Below are 27,270 nucleotides of genomic sequence, written 5' to 3' on the forward strand. Positions count from 1 at the left end.
AACTAGGTCTCTAAAGTGTTTCATGAATATATATCTATTCTTTAATCATTTCTCCAAAGTATTTTCAGACATGATTACTTTCTCTACTTCATAAACAATTCTGTACTATACTGATACTTTTATTTTGCATTTATCCTTCTTTCTTAAAGTTAGCTTCTTAGTATCCTTTATTTCTATCTAATCCTTGAAGCCATGTATCTCTTTTGTGTGTAGCTTTTTAAAAATAAGACTATGCTTACCATAATTTACTTGAGAATATGGATAATTATTTATGAGATCACCTCATATTTCCTCAATTATTTTTTCCTATATGTTCTAACTGTCTTCTGTGTTCATTTTCTCCTTTTCCCCATGCATCGATATCTACATGGGCTTTCCTGGTGGCTCAGATGATAAAGCGTCTGCCTGCAATGCAGAGACGTGGGTTCAGTCCCTGGGTCAGGAAGATACCCTGGAGAAGGAAATGGCTACCACTTCAGTATTCTTGCCTGGGAAATTCCTTGGACTGAGGAGACTTGTAGGTTGCAATCCACGGGGTCACAAACAGTCAGACACGAACGAGTGACTTCACTTCCTTTCTTTCCAATACCTGTGTGTGTGTGTGTGTGTTTGTGTGTGTGTGTGTGTGTGTGTGACAGAGTACACACACACACACACACACACATTCCCATGTCCAACTCTTTGCCACCACATGAACTGTAGCCCACCAGGCTCCTTTGTCCCTGGAATTCTCTGAGCAAGGATACTTGAACAGGTTGCCATATCTCTTACTCCAGGGGATCTTCTCAACCCAGGGATAGAAACTGTGTCTCTTAAGCTTTCTGCATTGGTGGGCAGATTCTTTACCACTGAAACCCCTGGAAGTCCCTATGCATAGTTCTCATGAATTGCTTTGTTGACTAGTATTTCACTTTAGGTGGAACAAATAGGATATACATTTTTACAAGTAAGCTGGAGCTATTAGCATTTCTAAGCTGTGTCTGTTGTCTCTCCATGTACCTTAGTGTGCATATATATGAACACACATAGTTGTCACCTCAGTTTTTGAAACTATATTCCTCCTTCCATTACTACTGACCTTCCAGTTAGGATATTATAATCACTATATTCTTTTCCCTCTGCCCCACCTTCACCAGGCAGTATCTCAGAACAGAGGCTATAGAAAAGAATTAAGGCTATCTACTTGCAATCTGGAGAAGTATTTGCAGCTCTTTAATCACCTCTCTCCCACTTGGTGAAGGTGTCACAGTTTTGGAAAATATGTTTTATAATTTTGACTGCTTCTATTTTTCTTTAATGTAAAGTTTTTCTTGTATTTTCATTGTTTTTTTTTTCTAAAATAATAAAAGTAGATTTTAAAAGCTTATATGATTTCTAGGGCTCCAAGGTCACTGCAGATGGTGACTGAAGCCACGAACTTAAAAGACACTTGCTCCTTAGAAGAAAAGCTGCAACAAACCTAGACAGCATATTAAAAAGTAAAGACATTGCTTTGCCGATAAAGGTTCACATAGTCAAAGCCATGGTTTTTCTCAGGTGTCATCTCCAACTGTGAGAGCTGGACCATACAGAAGGCTGAGCACCAAAGAATTGATGCTTTTGAATTGAATTGATGCTGTGGTGTTGGAGAAGACTCTTGAGAGTCCCTTGGACAGAAAGGAGATTCAACCTGTCAATCCTAAAGGAAATCAAACTTGATTATTCATTGGAAGGACTGATGCTGAAGCTGAAGCTCCCATACTTTGGCCACCTGATGCAAAGAACCAACTCATTGGAAAAGAACCTGAAGCTAGGAAAGATTTAAAGTAAAAGGAGACGAGGACAGCAAAGGATGAAATGGTTAGACGGCATCACCAACTCAGTGGACATGATTTTGAGCAAATTTTGGGAGATAGTGAAGGACAGGGAAGCCTGGCATGCTGCAGCCCATGAGATCACAAAGAGTTAGATATGACTTAGCCACTGAACAACAACCTTGTTCCTTGCCTTTATATACTACCCTTTTCTGCTGTGGATCCTTCTCAGGAATGAGAATTGAGTTATTTCCAGAAACTCTGGTATTTTGCTTAGTTCACTACTCACTTTTTGGAAATAAAGTTCAAAGCAGACTGCAGCATCAAGATATCTTAGCAGTGGAAGGAGAAATTATTTCAGTGTTAGTAGTCCTGTCACAAAAGTAAGCAGTGTTTGAAAAACTGGTTTCTTGAAATCTAGGTTTTCAATAATTACTTTTAAGTTTGAACAAAATATTAATATGTGCACACTCTGAGTTTTTTGATTATCTGATAAACAAATACTGGACCTTGCTTTCATCCAATATTTCTATTTGTATTCATTATTCATGGCTAATTTTCAATGGCATAATGAATAAAGTAGTGATCTTATTGTAACTGATGCTTTCTTGCCAACCAGAAGCTAAATGATACCTCTACCAGGCCATCTAATCATTCACAACTGACAAATATTGGTGCAACCAGTTTTCACTATTTATCTGAGTGGATTTTAGAAGTTGTTAATGATTAGATTATTGATTTCAACTTTTATTAGTAAATGATTAATGTCACTTGCATATTTTCTTGTTAAAGTGAAAACAATGACTAACATTAAAACAGTGTATGTGCCCATGTATGTTGCATGTGTGTAGAGCCACCAGTATCCCTGTATGGTAATACTCAAACTTTCCTTCAACCTGATCTGAAAGTCTTCAAATATTTTGACCTTTTCACTTTTCTATCCCGCCTATTTTTTTTTTCCATTCCTACTTAAGTTATTTGCTTTTCTCTAGTTAATAATGGTGTACTTAACTATTTACACGATTTGTTTCTCTTCTTCCTTCCTCCTATCAATGTTTTCTACTTGCCTAAAATAAACCTTTCTCACCAAAACAAATAAAAATGAAAACTGTAAAAAAAAAAAATCCAACAGAGACACACTTTATGAATGTTTCTTCTTTCTTTGCTACCGTTCAATCTCTGTGAAAGATTGTGAATGGCATCTGACTTGAATCACAAATACAAATATAAGAGGATAGAGTGGGACAAATTGAAAGCCTAGTGTTGACATACATACATTACCATGTGTAAAATAGCTAGCAGGAAGCTGCTGTATATCACAGGGAGCTCAGCCTGGTGCTTTGTGATGGTGTAGAGGAGTGAGATAGGGGGATGGGAGAGAGGCTCAAGAGGAGGGTATATATGTGTACAGGCTAAGGTGGTAAAGAATCTGCCTGCAAGGCAGGTTCAATATGTGGGTCATGAAGATCCCCTGGAGAACGGAATGGCAGCTCACTCGAGTATTCTTGGGTGGAGAATTTCATGGACAGGGGAACCTGGCAGGCTACAGTCAATGGATGGCAAAGAGTCAGACATGAGTGGGCAACCAACACTTTCACACTTTTCACTACATAGTTGATTCATTTTGATTTACTGCAGAAACTAACACAACAGTATAAAGCAATTATACTCCAATTAAAAAAAAAAAAGGATCTGAGAAAATAGACTACTATCATATTTAAAAGAGAACAGGGGCCTTCCAGGTTTGCAAAAAATTAATAAATTAAGTGAAAAGGAAAATAAAAATACAGCATGGTCTCTTAGCTTATAAAGTATTTATCCTAAAGTTCACTCACTTTAATTGATCTCACTCAAATAGGAGACAACTGACTTATAACTGTATGCATAGTTAAGCTTATTGATTTAACAAGACTGGTTGTCTGGTTTCTTGCTCTTGACAGCAGATTATAAGAAGCTTCTCTGATAGCTTAAAGCATTGAGCTATAACAAAGAAGTAAGAGATAAGAGAGGCAGATCACCAATTAGAAATAAATCTGTGTACTGCTCTTAAATAGCTTACAAACTCCTGAAGACATCATTCTATAGACTCTGATAGCAAAATTTATAATAATTAAGATATATGTATGAAGTATTTACAACAATATTTTTAATATCTTATTTAGAAGTATGTAAAAGAATGGCTGCGATCCAAAAATCTGCAAGCAATAAATTCTGGAGAGGGTGTGGAGAAAAGGGAACCCTCCTACACTGTTGGTGGGAATGCAAACTAGTACAGCCACTATGGAGAACAGTGTGGAGATTCCTTAAAAAATTGCAAATAGAACTACATTATGACCCAGCAATCCCACTTCTGGGCATACACACCGAGGAAACCAGAATGGAAAGAGACACATGTACCCCAATGTTCATCGCAGCACTGTTTATAATAGCCAGGACATGGAAACAACCTAGATGTCCATCAGCAGATGAATGGATCAGAAAGCTGTGGTACATATACACAATGGAGTATTACTCAGCCGTAAAAAAGAATTCATTTGAATCAGTTCTGATGAGATGGATGAAACTGGAGCCGATTATACAGAGTGAAGTAAGCCAGAAAGAAAAACACCAATACAGTATACTAACACATATATATGGAATTTAGGAAGATGGCAATGATGACCCTGTATGCAAGACAGGGAAAGAGACACAGATGTGTATAACAGACTTTTGGACTCAGAGGGAGAGGGAGAGGGTGGGATGATTTGGGAGAATGGCATTCTAACATGTATACTATCATGTAAGAATTGAATCGCCAGTCTATGAAAAAAAAAAGAAGTATGTAAAAGACATAATAAATAAAAAATTAGAAAACTGTACACTATTTAGATAGATCATAATATATTTCTATATATAGAACAGTAATTTCTTCTTTATCATTTATAACACCTTACATTTTCTTGAATACTTCAGAAATCAGATTATTCCCTTTTTGGGAAAGTCCAAATTGATAAAAAATCATTCTCCATACTCATTTGAGCCTTGCTTCTCTCTAACAAAATAATTGATCCTACATCTTTTTTTTTAATATAAAACAACTCCGAATATATTTAATTTCTAAATTACAGCATTTTAAACTTTTAAAATAGTTATATCCAACTTAAAAAGCTTATTTCTTTATCAGAGTTCATTAGTTTCTGTAACAATTATTCTATCTGCCTTCAATTGTTCCTATCAGATATTTCCAAGATTTATTTATCAACCTAGTTATTTTCTTCTGCATAAATTCTAGTGTTTAGGATCCTTTTCCAAAACATAATAAGATAATCTCAATATTACAGACCTCATCAGAAATAGGAGTAACAGCCATTCATCTGATGAAGAGAGTTGTATAATGTAAACCCCATCTAGACTGACTTGTTTCTAGTCACTTAATTTTATTTAGTGACTTTTTTTTAACTTCTTCACACAATTATGTTTTATATATTTTGATTTAAGAAGATCAACTATTTTTGACAGAATCTATATCTTACTAATTTTTTAAGTACTTGGCATATAGTAGGAAGTTGAAAATATTATTTGGGGAATGTGTGAAGAAATGAAGCATCTAAAAATATGTAAGTTCATTTTAGTAATTTCATTCCATTATTAATTTTTTATCTTGTCCATGAAATTTTTAATACAATTTTCACATGTTTAAAGTTTGTCATGTTCTCTCTGATCCTGAATTTGTGAAATTTATTTTTAATCAGAATTCAAGTATACCTTTATTCTTAATTAAATTTTGAGAGATATCAAAATTATTAAAATTCCATAGAACCTTAATTTGTCATTAATTTTATAAAAAGGACTTGCCAGCTAGTAGAGAGTAGTATACTGATTTTTTCTCCATTACTGTATTGATTACTGTTAAGTAAAAGTTGAATTTATTTGTTCATCAGGAACATAAATATCATCCTAAGTAGGTTGAAGGCCCTTAAACACTGAGATCAGGCTCTCCACTATATATATCTTAATCACTCTATAAACATAAATCACATAAACTGAACTAAATTTAATTGTATGATTTGCAGGTGTGTGCTGCTGTCACTTGTGGGTTGCCATGCCCTCCTCCAGGGAATCTTTCTGATCCAGAGATCGAACCCATGTCTCTTATATCCCCTGCATTGGCAAGCATCTTTACTAGTAAAGACAACTGGGAAGCCCATGATTTTCATATTATGTATTTATTTTAGCAGAAGATTAATCAGTTAACACATATCATATATTTAGGAATATATAACTGACATTCAAATAAGATGGATTATTTCATATAAAAGAGGAATAAAAAGGATAATAATTTATCCACTAACAGTTATAATTTTGGGAGGTGAAGATTACTTACTGAATTAATCTATGAAATTTCTATTCCAATTTATTTCTCAGAGCCTTAAAAAGCCTTGAAATTATGAATAATTATTGGTACATATTTTGTGTTAAACTGGTATAGATTTAATAGATATTTTGTTCTAATACGTGGGTGAATGAATATATTGCTGTTTACTGGTAAGTAAAATTCTATAATTTACTGAGATTTCTCTATACTCAAACTTATTCTTGCTATAACGCCTTTCTTCTTAATCAAATCTGCACACTTACCTCTGGTGGAATGTTATTAATGCAGTGCTTTGAGACTATTAACTAACATTTTAATACCTAACACTTAATGAAACTTTACTTTGAAAGACTATTGTAAATGTTAGTTCAGGTTTCAGACATAGAGAAAACAGATTTCAAATTGTCTTTTAAATACTCCACAGAAAAGGATTCCCTGAGATCAGAGGACATTAAAGGTTTCCTGGGACACTAAACAGACTCCAAACTGCTGTGTCCATGTTGTCTATTATCCCGCAGTCTCTCCATAACTGGGGGAGGAACCAAGAACCAAGAAGGAAGGAAGTGAACATCTGAACTAGAAAAGAGAGAACTGGAAACGGCAAAGCTGCTGATAACAGAATCGAAAACCCTTGAATCAGTCTGTATCTATTTTTAGGCTAATTTTCATATTCTGTAGAAGTCCTTTCTGTACCTAACCTAGAAATAAAGCAAAATTTCTGTCTCCATACTCAACCTGGTTTCTTCCATCCACTATTAGAGAATAGCACTCATAACAGTTTTTATTGTCTAGCCATCCACAATCTTCCTTCAGTTTTTTTTCTTAATGTTGTAATTTTACAGAGTATCATTACTCTGACTAAGAAATGTCCACCTATCCAGGCAGTCTTGAATTACCTGCCATTTGTCAGAGTTCTAAGTTCCTAGATACCTATATCTGTATTCATACTCTGACTTTTCAAAAATCACCCATTAGGGAATAAAAGTACATTCAATTACACACGTGAGAAGTATAAAAATCAATTTGACAAGCAACAAAATGACAAAGATACAATCATATTATAAATTTTATAAAATGTGTAAGTTTTCTATGAGATTTCATATAGAATGCCTGTAAGTGAATATATACTTGAGCCAGATATTAGAGTTCAGACATAATTTCAATTGGATGTGGTTTGGAGTAAGGAAGGAGCACTAATTATAATTCAGTTTTACCAGAGCCTAAGTTACATATAATTGACAATTATAAGACAAAACTAGAAAAGTTGGATTGCAAACACATTATAGCATTTTTAAAATTCTTGGTGGAGGAGTTCATAGTTAATTCCACAGGAAATGAGCAAATATAAGGAGTGAGATTCTCTCAGAAAAATCCCCATAATACCAGGATCTGTTGTCCCACCCACAAAACAACTTAAGGATCCCATATCAGATCTAGGGTGTCAGGATAGTTTCATTATGATTGAAAATTATTATATGAGAAGTTTGTAATCTGAGAGTAAATATGAAGTTTTGTATGTTATTGAAAAGATAGAGGAAATAAAAAATAAATAAATGTTGATAAAGCATGTAGAGTGGCAGCAGGAAAGGGATTTGACCAAAATATTCCAAAAGTACTATGGAAATTAAAGATTCAAAACAGAACCAGAGGTTAGTAATATGTAGAACTAATAAATAACAATATGAAAGCTCTCAAGGGGACTGAATTAAGAAAAGTGGGGAGGGAGGTTCTGGTGAAGATGGAGATTTCCTCTTGTGGCTCCTTTCCCCCTGACATCTATGTCAGGAATTCAGGTAAGCTGGGGGAGAGAAAGTAAGCAGAAATGCCAGGTGTCAGAGTTGCCGTTTAAAGTAACAAGATAAAAATGAAAGTTAAGCCTTTAATCACTTACTGCCATGATATAAGCAAGAGACTGAAACCAAAGTAAACGCCAGAATACCTGTTCCCTTTTTTTCCATAGGAAAGGCGTATCAGCTGGGGATAGGGTAGGCCAGTGGAGAATAGAAGATCCTCTCACTGTTGAGGGAACCCAGGACAAAATGCTCTGGCAGTTTTCTGGATCTTAAATGAAGTATTCATTGGAAGGACTGGTGCTGAAGCTGAAACTCCAGTCCTTCGGCTACCTGAGGCAAGAGCCAACTCTTTGGTAAAGACACTGATGCTGGGAAAGATTGAGGACAGGAGAAGAAGGGTGTGACAGAGAATGAGATGGCTGGATGACGTCATCAACTCAGTGGACATGAGTTTGAGCAAAACTAGGGGAAATGGTGAAGGACAGGGAAGCCTGGCATCCTGCAGTCTATGGGGTCGCAAAAAGTTGAACGTGACTGAGCAACTGAACAACAGCAAGAAAGGTGGAAGGAAGGAGATGCAGGAGAGCTAGAAGTGGGAAATTACTGGCTTCCAAGTCAGAGGATAAAAGTGTCTTTAACCCCCTGCCAGGCCAACATGCTCATCGTAAGGTTTCAGCAGAGGAGTCTGGAGAGGACTTCCGCTAAAGGTCTCAGATCAAGGGACCTTGCCTTGAGGGCTCCTAGGAATAGAGTATATGAAGTGCATGACTAGCCAGAGGCCTGAATCCTCAATCAAAACTCCTCCTAGAAACTAAAGCCTTGGTTGTGCATCGAATCAGCTGTGGGAGAACAGCTTTCCTCAGGAGATCTGCCAGTTAAATTCTCCGTAACCGTATATGATTTCTGAAAAATCACACCTACAGGTTAAAAACCAATGATACTGATTAAAAACTCCTCACTGTGCCATTCAATGAGGGAGAAAAAATACTTTGATCAAGTTATTCAAGGTTAGGGCAACTCCACAGACTCTTTCAAGGACCTATTGTCTGCTCTTCTAATCGACCAGCCCAGCTACCCAACGATTAATTTCCTTCCTTAAACAACCACATAAACACACACACACACAAAACTCCACACTCTTTGCTTCTGCCCTTTTCTTCCTCCCAGTCCTCACACTACAGGGATTTTAATAGAAATGAGATGTCAATGGAACCACTTTTGAGAGAGACTTAAGCCTATTTTATGGAGAAAGAAATGGCAACCCACTCCAGTGTTCTTGCCTGGAGAATCTTGGGGACGAGGGAGCCTGGTGGGCTGCCGTCTATGGGGTCACACAGAGTTGGACACGACTGAAATGACTTAACAGCAGTAAGCCTATTTTAAGGTTCTATATCTTCTTGTTTTTTTTTTTTTCTTGGTAAGAACTTTTTAAAAACGAAGAAGTGTGAGGATCCTAATTAGTTGGCGAGATTTACTTTTTAAAACCAATCACCAACTTTTTGTGTTATAACATCATAGAAAAGAGTTTATCTTCTTCTTTTTTTTTTTTTAAATTTTAGTTTTTTATTTTTTAAATTTTAAAATCTTTAATTATTACATGCATTCCCAAACATGAACCCGCCTCCCACCACCCTCCCCATAACATCTTTCTGGGTCAACCCCATGCACCAGCCCCAAGCATGCTGCATCCTGCGTCAGACATAGACTGGCGATTCAATTCACATGATAGTATACATGTTAGAATGTCATTCTCCCAAATCATCCCACCCTCTCCCTCTCCCTCTGAGTCCATAAGTCCGTTATACACATCTGTGTCTCTTTCCCTGTCTTGCATACAGGGTAGTTTATAATGTAGTTCTGAATAGACTGAAATAGAGAGACATTTGAAGTGCCTATCAATTAGGAGGCTCAATTAGTGGTCAGGGATAGTTAAAAAAAAGAGTTGAAATTCAGTTGCTTTAGTTGAAAGGAGAATGGATAAGAGCTGAAAAAAAAATTGTATTAAAGGTCATTTAATAGCATTTGACATCAACTGGATATGAAAGAGCACAGAGAAATATTGCAAAAAGTAACAGAGAAATTACCCTGTCAACAAACAGAAAAACAGAAGTTTGCTTGAGGACAGAGATTTTTTCTATTAATATTTGCTTGATTTACAATATTATCCTAGTTTCAAGTGTGCAAAGTAGTGATTTTTGTGTATTATACTCAATTTAAAGTTATTATAAAATATTGACTATATTCCCTGTGCTACATAATACACCCCTGTAACTTATTTATTTTACAACAAGTATTTTATATCTCTTTATCCCCTACTATTAGGTACCCTCCATAATCCCCCCCACTGTTAACTCTAAGTTTATTCTCTGTATCTGTGAGGTTGTTTCTGTTATATTCATTTAGTTTTGTTATATTTTAGATTCTACGTATAAATTAAAATATATCGCAAATGCTTTTCTGTGTCTGACTTACTTCACTAAACATATTAATAAATCCTCCAGGTTCATCCATGATGCAAATGGCAAAATTTCATACTTTCTAGATATGACTTAGTAATACCATGTTCTAAATGTAAACAATGTATTATTTGTCCATTCACCTGTTGATAGACATTTAGGTTGCTTTCATGTCTTGGAAATTGTAAATAAAATTACTACCAACATTAGGGTGCATGTATGTTTTCAAATTAGCATTTTAATTTTCTTTAGACATATACCCAGAAGTGAAATTGATGGATTGTATGATAGTCTTAATTTTTTGTTTTATTGAAGAAACTCTATATTGTTTTCCATAGTGGCAATGCCAATTTACATCCTCACCAATAGTGAACTAAGGTTCCTTTTTACCCATATCCTCACCAAGATTTGATATTTGCTGTCTTATTGATAATAGCTGTTCTGACAGATATTAGGTGATACCTCATTGTGGTTTTTACTTACATTTCTCTGGTTAGCAATGTTCAGCATCTTTTCATGTGTGTTTTGGCCATCTGCATGTCTTCCGTGGGAAAATGTCCATTCATGTCTTCTGCCCAGTTTAATAAGGCTGTTTGTGTTTTATATAGAATTTTATGAGGTGTTTATATATTTCTAAATATTAACCCTTATCAATTATGTAGTTTGCAAAATTTTTCTTCCGTTTAGTAGGCTGTCTTTTGTTTTTTTCAATGTTTTATTTTCTCTGCAAAATCTTCTAAGTTTAATTAGGCACTGCTTGCTTATTTTTGCTTTTGGTTCCTTTGCATGAGGAGATAGATTTAAAGAAGTATTGTTAAAATTGATGTTAAAGAGTGCACTGCTTCAGTTCAGTTCAGTTCAGTCGTTCAGTCGTGTCTGACTCTTTATGACCCCATGAATCGCAGCACGCCAGGCCTCCCTGTCCATCACCACCTCCCAGAGTTCACTCAGACTCTCATCCATCGAGTCAGTGATGCCATCCAGCCATCTCATCCTCTGTCGTCCCCTTCTCCTCCTGCCCCCAGTCCCTCCCAGCATCAGACTCTTTTCCAATGAGTCAACTCTTCGCATGAGGTGGACAAAGTACTGAAGTTTCAGCTTTAGCATCATTCCTTCCAAAGAAATCCCAGGGTTGATCTCCTTCAGAATGGACTGGTTGAATCTCCTTGCAGTCCAAGGGACTCTCAAGAGTCTTCTCCAACACCACAGTTCAAAAGTATCAATTCTTTGGCGCTCTGCCTTCTTCACAGTCCAACTCTCACATCCATACATGACCACAGGGAAAACCATAGCCTTGACTAAATGAACCTTAGTCGGCAAAGTAATGTCTCTGCTTTTGAATATACTATCTAGGTTGGTCATAACTTTTCTTCCAAGGACTAAGCGTCTTTTAATTTCATGGCTGCAGTCACCATCTGCAGTGATTTTGGAGCCCCCAAAAATAAAGTCTGACAATGTTTCCACTGTTTCCTCATCTATTTCCCATGAAGTGATGGGACCAGATGCCATGATCTTCGTTTTCTGAATGTTGAGCTTTAAGCCAACTTTTTCACTCTCCTCTTTCACTTTCTGCCATAAAGGTGGTGTCATCTCCATATCTGAGGTTATTGATATTTCTCCCGGCAATCTTGATTCCAGCTTGTGTTTCTTCCAGTCCAGCGTTTCTCATGATGTACTCTGCATATAAGTTAAATAAGCAGGGTGACAATATACAGCCTTGACTACTCCATTTCCTATTTGGAACCAGTCTGTTGTTCCATGTCCAGTTCTAACTGTTGCTTCCAGACCTGCATACAGATTTCTCAAGAGGTAGGTCAGGTGGTCTGGTATTCCCATCTCTTTCAGAATTTTCCACAGTTGATTATGATCCACACAGTCGTCTTTTAAAAGTTTTATGATTTCCAGTCTTACATTGGGTCATTATTCTATTTTGAATTAATTTTGTGTATGGTTTGAGAAAAGGTTCTAATTTTGTTCTTTTACATGTACTTTTCTGTTTTCCCACAACAAGTTATTGAAGAGACAGTCTTTTCCTTATTGCATATTCTTGCATCCTTTGTAATAGATTAATTGACCAAATGTACCTGCGTTTATTACTGGGCTCTCTATTATGCTTTATTAATCACTGTGTTTGTTTTTGTACAAGTACCATGATGTTTTGTTTACTGTAGCTTTGTACAATAATCTGTCTGAAGTAATGATACATTTAGCTGTGTTTTTTTTTTTCTTAACTTTTCTTCAGTTATTCAAGGTCCTTTGGGGTTTAATATAAATTTTAAAAAATTATTTGGAGTTCAAAATGACCTCAGATATGCAGGTGACACTACCCTTATGCCAGAAAGTGAAGAGGAACTAAAGAACTTATTGATGAAAGTGAAAAAGGAAAGTGAAAAAGTTGAGTTAAAGCTAAACAGTCAAAAACTAAGCTCATGGCATCCAGTCCCATCACTTCATGTCAAATAGATGGGGAAACAATGGAAACAGTGACAGACTTTATTTTCTTGGGCTCCAAAATCAGTACATGGTGACTTGTAGCCATGAAATTAAAAGACACTTCCTCCTTGAAAGAAAAACTATGACAAACCTAGATAACATATTAAAAAGCAGAGACATTATTTTGCCAACAAAGGTCCCTCTAGTCACACCTAGTAGTCAAATATGGATGTGAGAGTTGGACAAAGAGATAGCTGAGCACTGAAGAATTGATGCTATGGACTGTGGTGTTGCAGAACTCTTGAGAGTCCCTTGGACTGAAAGGAAATCAAACCAGTCAATCCTAAACGAAATCAGTCCTGAATATTCATTACAAGGACTGATGATGAGGCTGAAGCTCCAATACTTTGGCCACCTGATGCAAAGAGCTGACTCATTGGAAAAGACCCTGATGCTGGAAAAGATTGAAGGAAGAAGGAGAAGAAGGGGACAATAGAGGATAAGATGGTTGAATGGCATCACTGACTCAATGGACATGAGTTTAAGTAATCTCTGGAAGTTGGTGATGGACAGGGAAATCTGGTGTGCTGCAGTCCTTGGTGTCTAGGACACAGAAAGAGCCTTAACAAATTTAAGAGGATAGAAGTTACATCAAGCATCTACTTTGATTACAGCAGTATGACACTAGAAATCAATTATAAGAAATGGGAAAAACACAAACACATGAATACTAAATATGAAAGAAAAAAAAGCACAGCTAAAAAGCTTGATGTAACTTCTGTCTTTTTAAATTTGTTAAGTTTTCTTTTGTGGCCTAAGATGTAGTACAACCAGGAGAATGTATTCTCTTGTTCTGATATGTAATGTCCTGTGGGCATCTATTAAGTCCAACTAAACTAATATGCCATCCAACACCACAGTTTTTGGTTATATAATTCATTTCTATGTCTTTTATTATAGATTAGGTTTTGCTACCCCAGCTTTCTTTCTACTTCTATTTACATGGAATGTCTTTTTCCTTCCTCTCTCTTTTAATCTGTCTGTGTCTTTTGCTCTGTCTAAAATGTCTCTTTTCATACTGTTCATGGGGTTCTCAAGGCAAGAATACTGAAATGGTTTGCCCTTCCCTTCTCCAGTGGACCACATGGTTTTAGAAAATGCAGAGGAACCAGAGATCAAATTGCCAACATCTGCTGGATCATCGAAAAAGGAAGAGAGTTCCAGAAAAACGTCTATTTCTGCTTTATTGACTATGCCAAAGCCTTTGACTGTGTGGATCACAATAAACTGTGGAAAATTCTGAAAGAGATGGGAATACCAGACCACATGACCTGCCTCTCGAGAAATCTGTATGCAGGTCAGAAAGCAGCAGTCAGAACTGGACATGGAACAAGATGTCCAAATAGGAAAAGGAGTACATCAAGGCTGTATATTGTCACCTGCTTATTTAACTTATATGCAGAGTACATCATGAGAAACGCTGGACTGGAAGAAACACAAGCTGGAATCAAGATTGCCGGGAGAAATATCAATAACCTCAGATATGCAGATGACACCACCCTTATGGCAGAAAGTGAAGAGGAGCTAAAAAGCCTCTTGTTGAAAGTGAAAGAGGAGAGCGAGAAAGTTGGCTTAAGGCTCAACATTCAGAAAACGAAGATCATGGCATCTGGTCCCATCACTTCATGGGAAATAGATGAGGAAACAGTGGAAACATTGTCAGACTTTATTTTTGGGGGCTCCAAAATCACTGCAGATGGTGACTGCAGCCATGAAATTAAAAGACGCTTAGTCCTTGGAAGAAAAGTTATGACCAACCTAGATAGTATATTCAAAAGCAGAGACATTACTTTGCCGACTAAGGTTCATCTAGTCAAGGCTATGGTTTTCCCTGTGGTCATGTATGGATGTGAGAGTTGGACTGTGAAGAAGGCAGAGCGCCAAAGAATTGATACTTTTGAACTGTGGTGTTGGAGAAGACTCTTGAGAGTCCCTTGGACTGCAAGGAGATTCAACCAGTCCATTCTGAAGGAGATCAACCCTGGGATTTCTTTGGAAGGAATGATGCTAAAGCTGAAACTTCAGTACTTTGTCCACCTCATGCGAAGAGTTGACTCATTGGAAAAGAGTCTGATGCTGGGAGGGACTGGGGGCAGGAGGAGAAGGGGACGACAGAGGATGAGATGGCTGGATGGCATCACTGACTCGATGGATGAGAGTCTGAGTGAACTCTGGGAGGTGGTGATGGACAGGGAGGCCTGGCGTGCTGCCATTCATGGGGTCTCAAAGAGTCGGACACAACTGAGCGACTGAACTGAACTGAAGTGTGTCTTATAGGGAGCATAGAAATAAGTGATTTTTTTTTTAATCAACCACTTTATGTCTTTTGATTGGAGTATTTAGCCTGCTGACATTTTATAACTTATTTTAAAGTTGTTTATGTAGTTTTTATCTATTCTTTTATTCTTCTTCTTGTCTCTCCCCTTGTAATTTGACTATTCTCTTTACTGTTATGTTTGTGCTCTTTTCTCTCTAAGATTTATGCATCCTTTATAGGTTTTTGATGTGTGGCTACTATGAATCTCATATATGTAACTCATATTTGCTCAATTATGTCTGCCTCTTTGTGACCCCATGGACTGTAGCCCAACAGGCTCCCCTGTCCGTGGGCTATCCCATGCAAGAATACTAGACTGGACTGCCATTTCCTTCTCCAGGGGACCTTCCCAACCCAGAGACCAAACCTGTGTCTCTTACACTGGCATGAAGATTCTTTACCACTGAGCCACCGGGGAAGCCCTATACTTATACATACTTGTTTTAAACTGAAAGACAAATGTTTTACTTGTTTTGTACTGGTAGCCACCACCTTGGTACGAACTAGTGCAGGAGATGGAAGGGAAAATGCCAGAGTCAGGTGTGAGGCAGGGCTTCTCCTATGCTCAATGAGAGTTATCTTCTTTTCAGGGGTGAGTTAGGGTTACAAAGGGCTAGACTGGAAAGCTAAGGGGATAGGCTCCTCTCCTGTGTAATTATAGCTTCCTCTTTGGGGAAATGACAAGGGTCTTACAGCTTATGCATTTTGTATTGGATTCACTTTTTCCCTCACTGAGTGCTCTTTTCTTAGGTACTGGGTTAGGTGCTACAGGGGTTGATGTCACACTGCTGAGCTGAGTTTGCTCCTGCAGACAATATCAGCTTCCATCCTGGACATAGTTTTTCTCATCATAAAAATTGGTGCTCATGTAATATCTGACAATGGCTGCCTCTGCAATTATCTGAGGCTAGGTCAGGTCTGAGCTGGTTCAATATCCTCTAAATGTGTGCACTCTCCTTAGCAATGGCAACCTTTGCCATACTGTGGAGCAGCACCAAACAAGACAGGCTAGAGAAGGTATCTGGTATGGTCTGGGGTGTGCATTAATGTGGTCCCAGAAAACTGACCAGAGTCCCAGATAATTTTTAATCTGCAGTCCACATTGGGATCAGGAGTAAGCAAGAGTGTCCAGACAGTCCTCAAGAGCAAAGTCCTGGTTTCTTACGGACCTCTGGTAACCCACACTGGTTTTCAGGCCAAATAAGAAGACTCATCTTCCTAACATCAGACCCCTGGTCTGGGGTACCTAATATGTGGCTTGAATCTCTCACTCTTCACTGAGGGTCCTTGGGTCCATTGTATCCCCTTCCTTTTCTGGGTTCCCCACAAGGGGTGAGGTTCTTGACCATACTCTGGATCACAGGTCCTCTGATCCTATCAGACTCTGTGTGAATCTTTCTTTACTGCCTAAGTCATAGAAGAGACTGGCAGTCTCTAGGTTGTTTCTAGTGAGAGTTGCTCCACATGTAGTTGTGCAATCTGGATGTGTTCATGGGGGAAGTGATCCCAGCATCCTCCTACTATGTCTTTCCACTCTGACATTTTTTAATTGTACATGCTAAATTTATGGTACTGGCAAGGTATCAACATGATATTCAGGATATTGTTAGAAGTTTCAGCTAATAAGAAAGTCAGGACTAAAAATAATTTAATAAACATTTTGACTAACATTTTGAACATAGCATGAATTAAAGAAACATGAAAACAAAGAAAGGGAACTCATGTTTTAAAAGATTAAAGAGTACAGAAATCTCCATTTTTTTCAAATTTAATATTAGAGAATGAAATTCTTATCAAAAATTTAACCAGATTTTTTTAGACACGGGCATGGTTATTATAAATGTTATATGAAAAGACAAAAGACATTGCATATCTAAAACAATTCTGAAAAAGAGGAGTCAATTTGAAGGAATGAATCTCTTCAGTGTTATTATATAGCTATAATAATGAAGATTGTTGTATTGGTGAAGGGGTAGAAAATAGATCAATGGAACAGAATACTTAAAAAAAATACAGTTAAAACAGCAGTAAGGTATCACTACAAACCTATTAGAATGGCTAAAATGAACTTTAAAAATAGTGTTAACAACAATTGTTGGAGAGGATATTGAAAACTGTATCATGTATACCCTGATGGTAGCAATGTAAGATAAAACAACTGCTTTGGAAAATAGTGTGGCAATTTTATATAAAGCCAGACATACTACTACAATACTATCCAGTAATTTCATTCTTGGGTATTTATTCCAAGAAGGTGAAAGTTTATATCCACATAAAAATTAGTATAGACAAATTGAAAGCCTCAATCACAGAAAAATAAGCATTTTGATTACATGGACTACAGCCTTGTCTAACTCAGTGAAACTAAGCCATGCTGTGTGAGGCCACCCAAGATGGATGGGTCATGGTGGAGAGTTCTGACAAAATGTGGTCCACTGCAGAAAGGAATGGCAAACCACTTCAGAATTCCTGCCTTGAGAACCCCATGAACAGTATGAAAAGGCAAAAAGATAAGACACTGAAAATAAACTCCCCAGGTCGGTAGGTGTCCAACATACTACTGGAGATCAGTGGAGAAATAACACCAGAAAGAATGAAGAGGCAGAGCCAAAGCAAAAACAACACTCAGCTGTGGATGTGACTGGTGCTGGAAGCAAGGTCCGATGCTGTAAAGAGCAGTATTTCATAGGAACCTGGAATGTTAGGTCCATGAATCAAGGCAAATTGGAAAGGATCAAACAGGTGATGGTAAGAGTGAAGATCGACATTTTAGGAATCAGTAAACTAAAACGGACTGGAATGGGTGAATTTAACTCAGATGATCATTATATCTACTACTGTGGGCAGGAATCCCTTAGAAGAAATGGAGTAGCCATCATACTCAACAAAAGAGTCCAAAATGCAGTACATGGATGCAATCTCAAACAACAGAATGATCTCTGTTCATTTCCAAGGCAAACCATTCAATATCACTGTAATCCAAGTCTATTCCCCGACCAGTAACACCAGAAGAAGATGAAGTTGAATGGTACCATGAAGACCTATAAGACCTACTACAACTAACACCCCAAAAAGATTTCCTTTTCATCATAGGGGACTGGAATGCAAAAGTAGGAAGTCAAGAAACATCTGGAGTAACAGGTAAATTTGGCATTGGACTACAGAATGATGCAAGGCAAAGGCTAATAGAGTTTTGCCAGGAGAACACACTGGTCACAGCAAACACCCTCTTCCAACAACACAAGAGGAGACTCTACACATGGACATCACCAGATGGTCAATAACTAAATCAGATTCATTATATTCTTTGCAGCCAAAGATGGAGAAGTTCTATACAGTCAGCAAAAACAAGACTGGGAGCTGACTGTGGCTCAGATCATGAACTCCTTATTGCAAAATTCAGACTTAAATTGAAAAAAAAGTAAGGAAAACAACTAGACCATTCAGGTATGACCTAAATTAAATCCCTTATGATTATACAGCAAAAGTGACAAATAGATTCACGGGATTAGATCTGAGAGAGAGAGTGCCTGAAGAACTATGGATGGAGGTTCTTGACTTTGTACAGGAGACAGGAATCAAGACAATCCTCAAGAGAAAGAAATGCACAAAGGCAAAATGATTGTCTGAGGAGGCCTTACAAATAGCTGTGAAACAAAGAGAAGTGAAAGGCAAAGGAGAAAAGGAAAGATACACCCATTTGAATGCAGAGTTCCAAACAATAGCAAGAAGAGATAAGAAAGCCTTCCTCTGTGATCAATGAAAAGAAATAGAGGAAAACAATGGAATGGGAAATACTAGAGATCACTTCAAGAAAATTAGAGATACAAAGAAACGTTTCATGCAAAGATGGGCTCACTAAAGGACAGAAATGGTATGGAGCTAACAGAAGAAGAGATTAAGAAGAGGTGACAAGAATACAAGGAAGAACTATAAACAAAAGATCTTCACAACCCAGATAAAAACAATAGTGTGATGACTCACCTAGAGACAGACATTATGAATCGCGAAGTCATGTGGGTCTTAGGAAGCATCACTACGGACAAAGCTAGTCGAGGTGATGGAATTCTAGTTTGAGCTATTTCAAATCATAAAAAATGATTCTGTGCAAGTACTGCATTCGATATGCCAGCAAGTTTGAAAACTCAGCAGTGGCCATAGGACTGGAAAAGGTCAGTTTTCATTCCAATCCCAAAGAAAGGCAATTCCAAAGAATGCTCAAACTACCATACAATTTGCACTCATTTCTCACATGCTAGCAAAGCAATGTTCAAAATTCTCCAAGCCAAGCTTCAACAGTATGTGAACTGTGAACTTCTAGATGTTGAAGCTGGATTTAGAAAAGACAGAGGAGCCAGAGATAAAATTGCCAACATCTGTTGGATCATCAAAAAAAAAAACAAGAGAGTTCCAGAAAAACATCTACTTCTTCCTTATTGTCTACACCAAAGCCTTTGACAGTGTGGATCACAACACTGTGGAAAATTCTTCAAGAAATGGGAATACCAGACCACCTGACCTGCCTCTTGAGGATTCTGTTTGCAGGTCAGAAAGCAACAGTTAAAACTGTACATGGATCAATAGACTGGTTCCAAATTGGGAAAGGAGTACATCAAGGCTGTATATTGTCACCCTGCTTATTTAACTTATATGCAGAGTACATCATGAGAAACACTGGGCTGGATAAAGCACAAACTTGAGTCAAGATTGCTGGGAGAAATATCAATAACCTCAGATATGCAGATGACACGACCCTTATGGCAGAAAACAAAGAAGAACTAAAAAGCCTCTTGATGAAAGTGAAAGAAGAGAGTGAAAAAGTAGGCTTAAAACTCAACATTCTGAAAACTAAGATTATGGCATCTGGTCCCATCATTTCATGGCAAATATATGGGGAATCAATGGAAACAGTGAGAGACTATTTTTTTTTGAAGGGGGGACTTCAAAATCACTGCAGATGGTGACTGCAACCATGAAATTAAAATATGCTTGCTCCTTGGAAGAAAAGCTATGACCGACCTCGACAGTGTATTAAAAAGCAGAGACATTACTTTGCCAACAATGGTCCGTCTAGCCAAAGGTGTTTTTTCCACTAGTTATGTATGGATGTGAGAGTTGGACTACAGAGAAAGCTGAGCACCAAAGAACTGATGCTTTTGAACTATGGTGTTGGATAAGACTCTTGAGAGTCCCTTGGACTGAAATGAGGTCTCATCGGTCCATCCTAAAGGAAATCAATCCTGAGTATTCATTGGAAGGACTGATGCTGAAGATGAAACTGCAATATTTCAGCCACCTGATGCGAAGAACTGACTCAATGGAAAAGACTTTGATGCTGGGAAAGATTGAAGGCGAGAGGAGAAGGGGACGACAGAGTATGAGATGGTTGGTTGGCATCACCGACTCAATGGGCATGAGTTTGGGTAAACTCTGGGAGTTGGTAATGGACAGGGAGACCTGGCATGCTGCAGTCCATGGGGTAGCAAAGAGCCAGACATGAATAAGAGATTGTACTGAAGTGAACTATCACAATATCCCTAAACTGAAATGTTCTTCAGCGGATGAGTGGTAAAGCAAAATGGTACATTGTAATGAATAATTGATATTTTTGACAATTTGGATGTGCCTCAAGGGGATTATACTAAATAAAGAAATCCAATATGAAGAAGAGGGCTACTTTTTTGATTTATTTCATATAATTCTCAAAATCACAAAATTATTGAAATGCAGAATAAATTAGTGCTTACTAGATGTTAGAGGGAAAGCATGGAGAGAAAAGTAGCTGTGGCTCTAAAAGGGTAGCCTGAGCAGTCCTTGTGATGGTAATATTCTATATCTTAATTTTCATAGTGGTCACAGTAATATACACATGAGATAAAATTTGAAGAAATGCAAATGATTATGAGAGTAAGATGAATAATTACATGCCAAGGAATTGGATAACTTAAAAAAAAATAGATGAACTTAGAAACATGAAATCTACCAAGACCAAATCTTGAAGAAGTGGCAAATTTTAGCAGATATATTACTGGTAAGAAGATTGACTCAGTAGCTAACAATTTCCCAATAATAACTGCTCAGGATTAGACAACTTCATGGGTGAATTCTATTATTGTATAGTTTTTATACCAACGTATACCATGTATCGGAAAAGGCAATGGCAGAAGGAAATGACAACCAACTCAAGTATTCTTGTCTGCAGAATCCCAGGGACGGGAGAGCCTGGTGGGCTGCCATCTATGGGGTCATGCAGAGTCAGACACGACTGAACTGACTTAGCAGCAGCAGCAGCATACCATGTAGAGGGGAGGGCTTGGCAACCCACTCCAATATTCTTTCCTAGAGATCCTCTTGGACAGAGGATCCTGAGGGACTATAAGACATAGGGTCTCACAGAGTCGGACATGACTGAAGCAACTTAGCAAACACACACATATACCATGTATAATACAAAACATGTAAAGTAGATTTAACATCAGTCTTTCTCAAATTTTTTCAAAAGTCTGAAGAAGCATGAACATTTCCAAATTTATTTTATGAAGCAGGTATTACCATACTATTGGAGACAGAAAAAAGACATAACAAGAAAAGAAAACTGTTGCCAATATCTCTGATAAATTTAGATGCAAAATCCTCAACAAAATACTGGAAAACTAAATTTATAGCACATTAAAATAATCATGAGCTATTACCAAATTGAATTTGTCCCTGAGATAACAAGAATGGCTCAGTATTTTAAAAATTGATCAATGTGATATACCACGTTAACAGAAAGCAGGATTAAAATCACATGATCACTGCAAAAGATACAGAGAAGGCATCTGATAAAATTCAGTGCACTTTCATGATAAAAAATACTCAGTAAACTAGGAGGGAAGGACATTAACATTTTTTTCAATGGTGAAAACTGAAGCATTGCCTCTAAACTAATGCACCAAATATCTATTAACGGATAAATGCATAAAGAAAATGTGATATGTACTTTCAATGGAATATTATTCAGTCATGAGAAAGAAGGGAATCTTGTCATATACCTCAGAATTGCTGTGCCTTGAGGACATTACACTAAGCGAAACAAGCAAGAAATATTACTATAAACTGCACCTATATGGTACATCTAATTTATTAAAATTCATAGGAATATAAAGTAAAATGTTGATTACTCAGGGCTGGAGTGTTAGGAAAATGAAAAGTTACTGCTCAAAGTGTATTGAATACCAGTAATTCAAGATGAAAAACTTCTAGAAATTTACTGCACAACATTGTAATGCATGATACACTTATAAATTTAAGTATATATCATATTTTTTCTATAATAGAAAACAAAAACTTTGTAGTTACAGAAGAGTTATAAATGATTAAAAAAAAACTTCTATTTATCATTAACCAGATTAGACAAATGTATAGTTTTAATTTTTATAATTATTTTAGAGAAATACATTGTTGTTTTTATTGCACTTATTGTACACCAAGGTAACTATAGCCTTATCAAAGGCAATTGTTACAGTTTCTGACATGTAAGGAATTTACACTCCCCATTGTCATTCCAAGAACCCATGGGAATCAGAGACCATAGTTTTATAATATCATAGCTCACCTTCATCCCAGTCTAAAGAAAATAATCACCTCAAAGTTTTTCGAAGACTCTTCTTGTCCTCCAAAGCGTTAATATTAGCTTTCAAGGAAGTTTTGACATCTCAGATTTATTAACTGGGAGGTCATATTTTTAAATATCTTATGATTATTCTTTAAATAGTTTTAGGTTCACAGCAATATTAAGGGAAAAGTACAGAAATTTCCCATTTACCCCCTGGCCTCCATACATACAGAGCTTCTCCCATTATAGACTACTTCCACAAAATAGTACATTTGTTACAATTGATGAACCTACATTAGCACATTATTATTATCCAAAGTCCATAGTTTATATTAGGATTCACTCTTGGTGTTGTGTACTCTATGGGTTCAGACAAATGACATGTAACCACTACTATATTATCATAGAGTATTTTCACTGCTCAAAAGATCCTCTCTGTTCTAGTTTTTCATCTCTTTCTTACCCACATCCCTGGAAGCTACTGATCTTTTTACTGTCTCCAGAAAAGTGAAAGTGAAGTCACTCACTTGTGTCAAACTCTTTTCGACCCCATGGACTGTAGCCTACCAGGCTCCTCCATCCGTGGAATTTTCCAGAGTTTCACATTTTCCAGAATGTCATATATTTGGAATCATACAGTAAGTATATTTTCAAATTGTTTTTTATTTAATGTGCACCTTAGTTTTCTCCATGTCTTTTAGTCACTCTATATCTCATTTCTATTTAGTGTTGAATAATAGTCCATTGTCTTCATTTATCAGAGTTTGTCTGTTCACCTACTGAAGGACCTCTTGGTTGCTCCAAAAATTGTGCAATTTTAAACAAACCTGATATAAACATTCCTGTGCAGGATTGTATGTGGACAAAAACTTTCATCTCCTTTGGGTGAATACCAAGGAATTAGACTGCTGTATTATTAAAAGTATGTTAATTTTGTAAGAAACTGACAAACAGCCTTTCAAAATGGCTATACTATTTTCTATTCCCACTAACAAGGAATAGAGTTCCTTTTGCTCCAAATACTTTAGAGAGCCACTTTTGAATCTAAGCCTCAATTAAATAAAAAGTAAACTGTTAGGGTCATTCTCACTTGTTTATACATTAAATTCCAAATCCAGGCTGTTTGTCTCACCCACTCATATTTAATTTTCTTGGGTCTAATATGTATAAATGACTTCCCAGGTGGCTTAGTGGTAAAGAATCCACCTACAATGCAGGAGACACAAGACACGTGGATCTGATCCCTGGGTTGGGACGATCCCCTGCAGAAGGAAATGGCAACCCACTCCATATTCTTGCCTAGGAAGTCCTATAGACAGAGAATCATAACAGGCTACAATTGATTGGGTCACAAAAGAGGCAACACAACTTAGCAACTAAACAATAACAACAATGCCTATAAAACTTATTTCCATACTAGAATCCTATTGAAATAAACTGTCAAGATCCTAAAAGTTGTAGAATAATCTACCTCCTCCTAGAGTTGACATTGTAAGTTTCCTCTGAACAATACTGAGATTAACCATCATGAGGGTCTTGGAGACAATAAGTTTGTTCCTTTGCCCCTTGGATATAATACTATTGTATTTGTTTTCTTTGCTTTTAGGCACAACAATATGTCTCAAGCTTATCTTGTATATTCATTGACTGGAGCTGGAATCAAATCATTCTCCAAAAAGATTTTAATTTATTTCATGGAAAATAATGTTTACAAACCACAAGCTGGACCTCATATAGAATAATACAAGAATTATTAAATTATATCTTTTATCTAGCCATTCCCAAACTTAGACAATTTTTATGGTAACAATTTTCTTGAGAATACCTACTGTAATTATAGAAGGCAGAACATCAGAAGTCTCTAGATTTCACTTGTATTTATGAAGCACCTATGCTGAAATTTTTCATATATTATTATATTTCCACTTTTAATGCTTAATTTTTAAAGCAGTTTTAGATTTACAGAAAAAGTGAGAAGCTAGAATAGTGAGTTTACATCTATCCTGCATTCAGCATCTCACTTTAATATATTTTGGTACAATTATAAGCTAATATTAATACTTCATTATTTAACTGAAGTCATTATTTTATTTATATTCTTCTGATTTTTGCCTAATTTCATTTTTCTGTTCTGGAGTCCCATTCAGGTTACCACATTACATTTAGTTGTCATGTCTTCTTAGGCCCTTCTTTACTGTACTAATTTCTCAGACTTTCCTCATTTATGCTGACTTTCGTAGGTTTGAGGAGTAACAGTCAAGCATTTTGTAAGATGCTCCCCTATTGGAATTTGGTCGATGTTTTTCTCTTGATAAAATTGAGGATACAGGTTTTAGGGAAGAAATAAACAACATAAAGCACCATTTCATCATACAATATCATGGCTACATACATGATTTTTGACAATTGATATTAAATAAGGCAGTGTTGTCAGGTTTATTCACTATAAAATCATTTTTATTTATCTTCCTCTTTTCTCTACTATATTCATTGGAAGTCTCTAAGTGAAAGGATCCTCTTCTCCTTGACGGTGGAGTAGGAACATAAATGCGTGGAGGATTTATCTATTCTCTCCCATCTATTAATTTATTCAACCTTAATTTTTATCAGAATGGACTCATGGATATGTAGTGTATAACTTGTATTATAATACAGTACCATTTTTTTTAAAATTTTGTTTCACACAACCTTCAGCTTTATCTATTGATAGAGACTCTGTTGGAGCATGTGCTCCTTTGACATACCTTCATCTACTTATTTGTTTGTTTTTGGCATTTTTTTTTTTATTTTATGGCACAACAAAATGCTGTAAACTGTTGTATTATATATATTTATTGCCCCAGTCTAGAAACAGCCACTACTCCAAAGACTCCTGGTTCCTTTTGCTGGATAATGATATTAGAAACCAAGGTCTGGTTGCTAGTTGTGTCCATTGTCTTTGGATTGTCATTTACTTTAAGACTTCAGAGCTAGTAGAATACATCAATATGTGACAAAGCATTTGTTATCTGTTTGTGGAAATCTGTGTCTATGAGAGATAATTTAAATATTTCTGATTATTTTGGTTACAACTGACACAAATATTCCTTAAATTTTGGGCCTCACTTTTGGTATGAAATAGCATTAAGTCAGCTTGATTGTATCATTGTAAACTTAGGCTGAGTTATTGCTGTTGTTCAGTCACTAAGTCATGTCTGACTCTGAGATCCCATGTACTGCAGCGCGCTAGACTTTCTTATTCTTCACCAACTCCTGGGGCTGAGTTGTTGCATGGTAATACTCATTCTAGCTTCATGAACTTCGGCCATAACCACCATTTTCACTTTCTTGTTCTGTAAGTCCTTTAGTGGGCTTTCCCCAAAACTGTAAAATTTGACTTCGCCAAAGAGATCTGCTTCAATATGAGGTCTACCTCAAAAAATCAAAGAATTTCGCAAAAATTCATAGTCATAGTTTTATAGGTTTTTAAAAGTGAAATTGAAATGCAACTTTACATGTTAAGATTTCTATTATTATTTTTGTTTAAGTTAATTGTTAACTTATTAATTACTACTTCCAAAACCCCAAACAACTATTAGAATCAGAAATGTTTAATTAAAATCATGCTTCTGATAGTACCTATAAAAAATATAACTTAAAATTGTTAATTTCAGTGACCAGATTTGTTATATAATTTTCATGATGAATATTAGATTCTAAATTATCAAGAACTCCATTTTCTTTACATCAGAAATTGTAGAATTCTAGAGTTTCTGAATTACTAAGGTGTGTCTATGTGTTAGAATAAAAATATGTTTTTGTTCGGGATAGATGAATATACTATGTAAGTTGAAAATGATAAGCAGTTCTTAAACTGTACTTTCATTTGTACAGGTTAAATTAAAAGACAGGATGGTCTTGAATATCTACTTATGAAGCTACAAGGTCACTGAAATTATTTTAATCCAATATCCTTGAAATGTCTTCCTCATTCTTACAAGATGCATGTAGTACACATCCATTTAGCACTTGTGTGATAGACACATAATGATCATGATCATCCATTTCAGATAATTCTTTGTAAGTTGTCAAATTTTGCTGAAAAGGCATACACTGGAGAAGTGGCTTTTTTTGCTTGCCTTGCACTTCACTGACTTTGATAGGGATTTACTAGAAATTGTAATTGTCTCTTCTGATCAACAATGAATAGCACATTTCTCACTGCTCTGACTATGTCTGTGGGTTGATAAATGCTGTGAAATATGGTAGTATACCAATGTGAAGTTGGTTAATGTGAAAGGAACATGAGCTAATGACTTACCAAGCACTACAGGGTGGCAGTAGATTGAATTTTTTGCCCACTTCTTTACTTATTCATTTTGTCTGCTTTTGAAAAGGTTTTAAATTTTTCCAGCTCAATCAACAAAATAAGAACTGTATTTACCTAATGTATGATACATGGCTTGGTTGTAATGGGCCATTTCTGAT

The sequence above is a fragment of the Ovis canadensis genome, chromosome 10 (genome assembly GCF_042477335.2).
Source record: "Ovis canadensis isolate MfBH-ARS-UI-01 breed Bighorn chromosome 10, ARS-UI_OviCan_v2, whole genome shotgun sequence".
In the NCBI taxonomy this organism is placed as follows: Eukaryota; Metazoa; Chordata; class Mammalia; order Artiodactyla; family Bovidae; genus Ovis; species Ovis canadensis.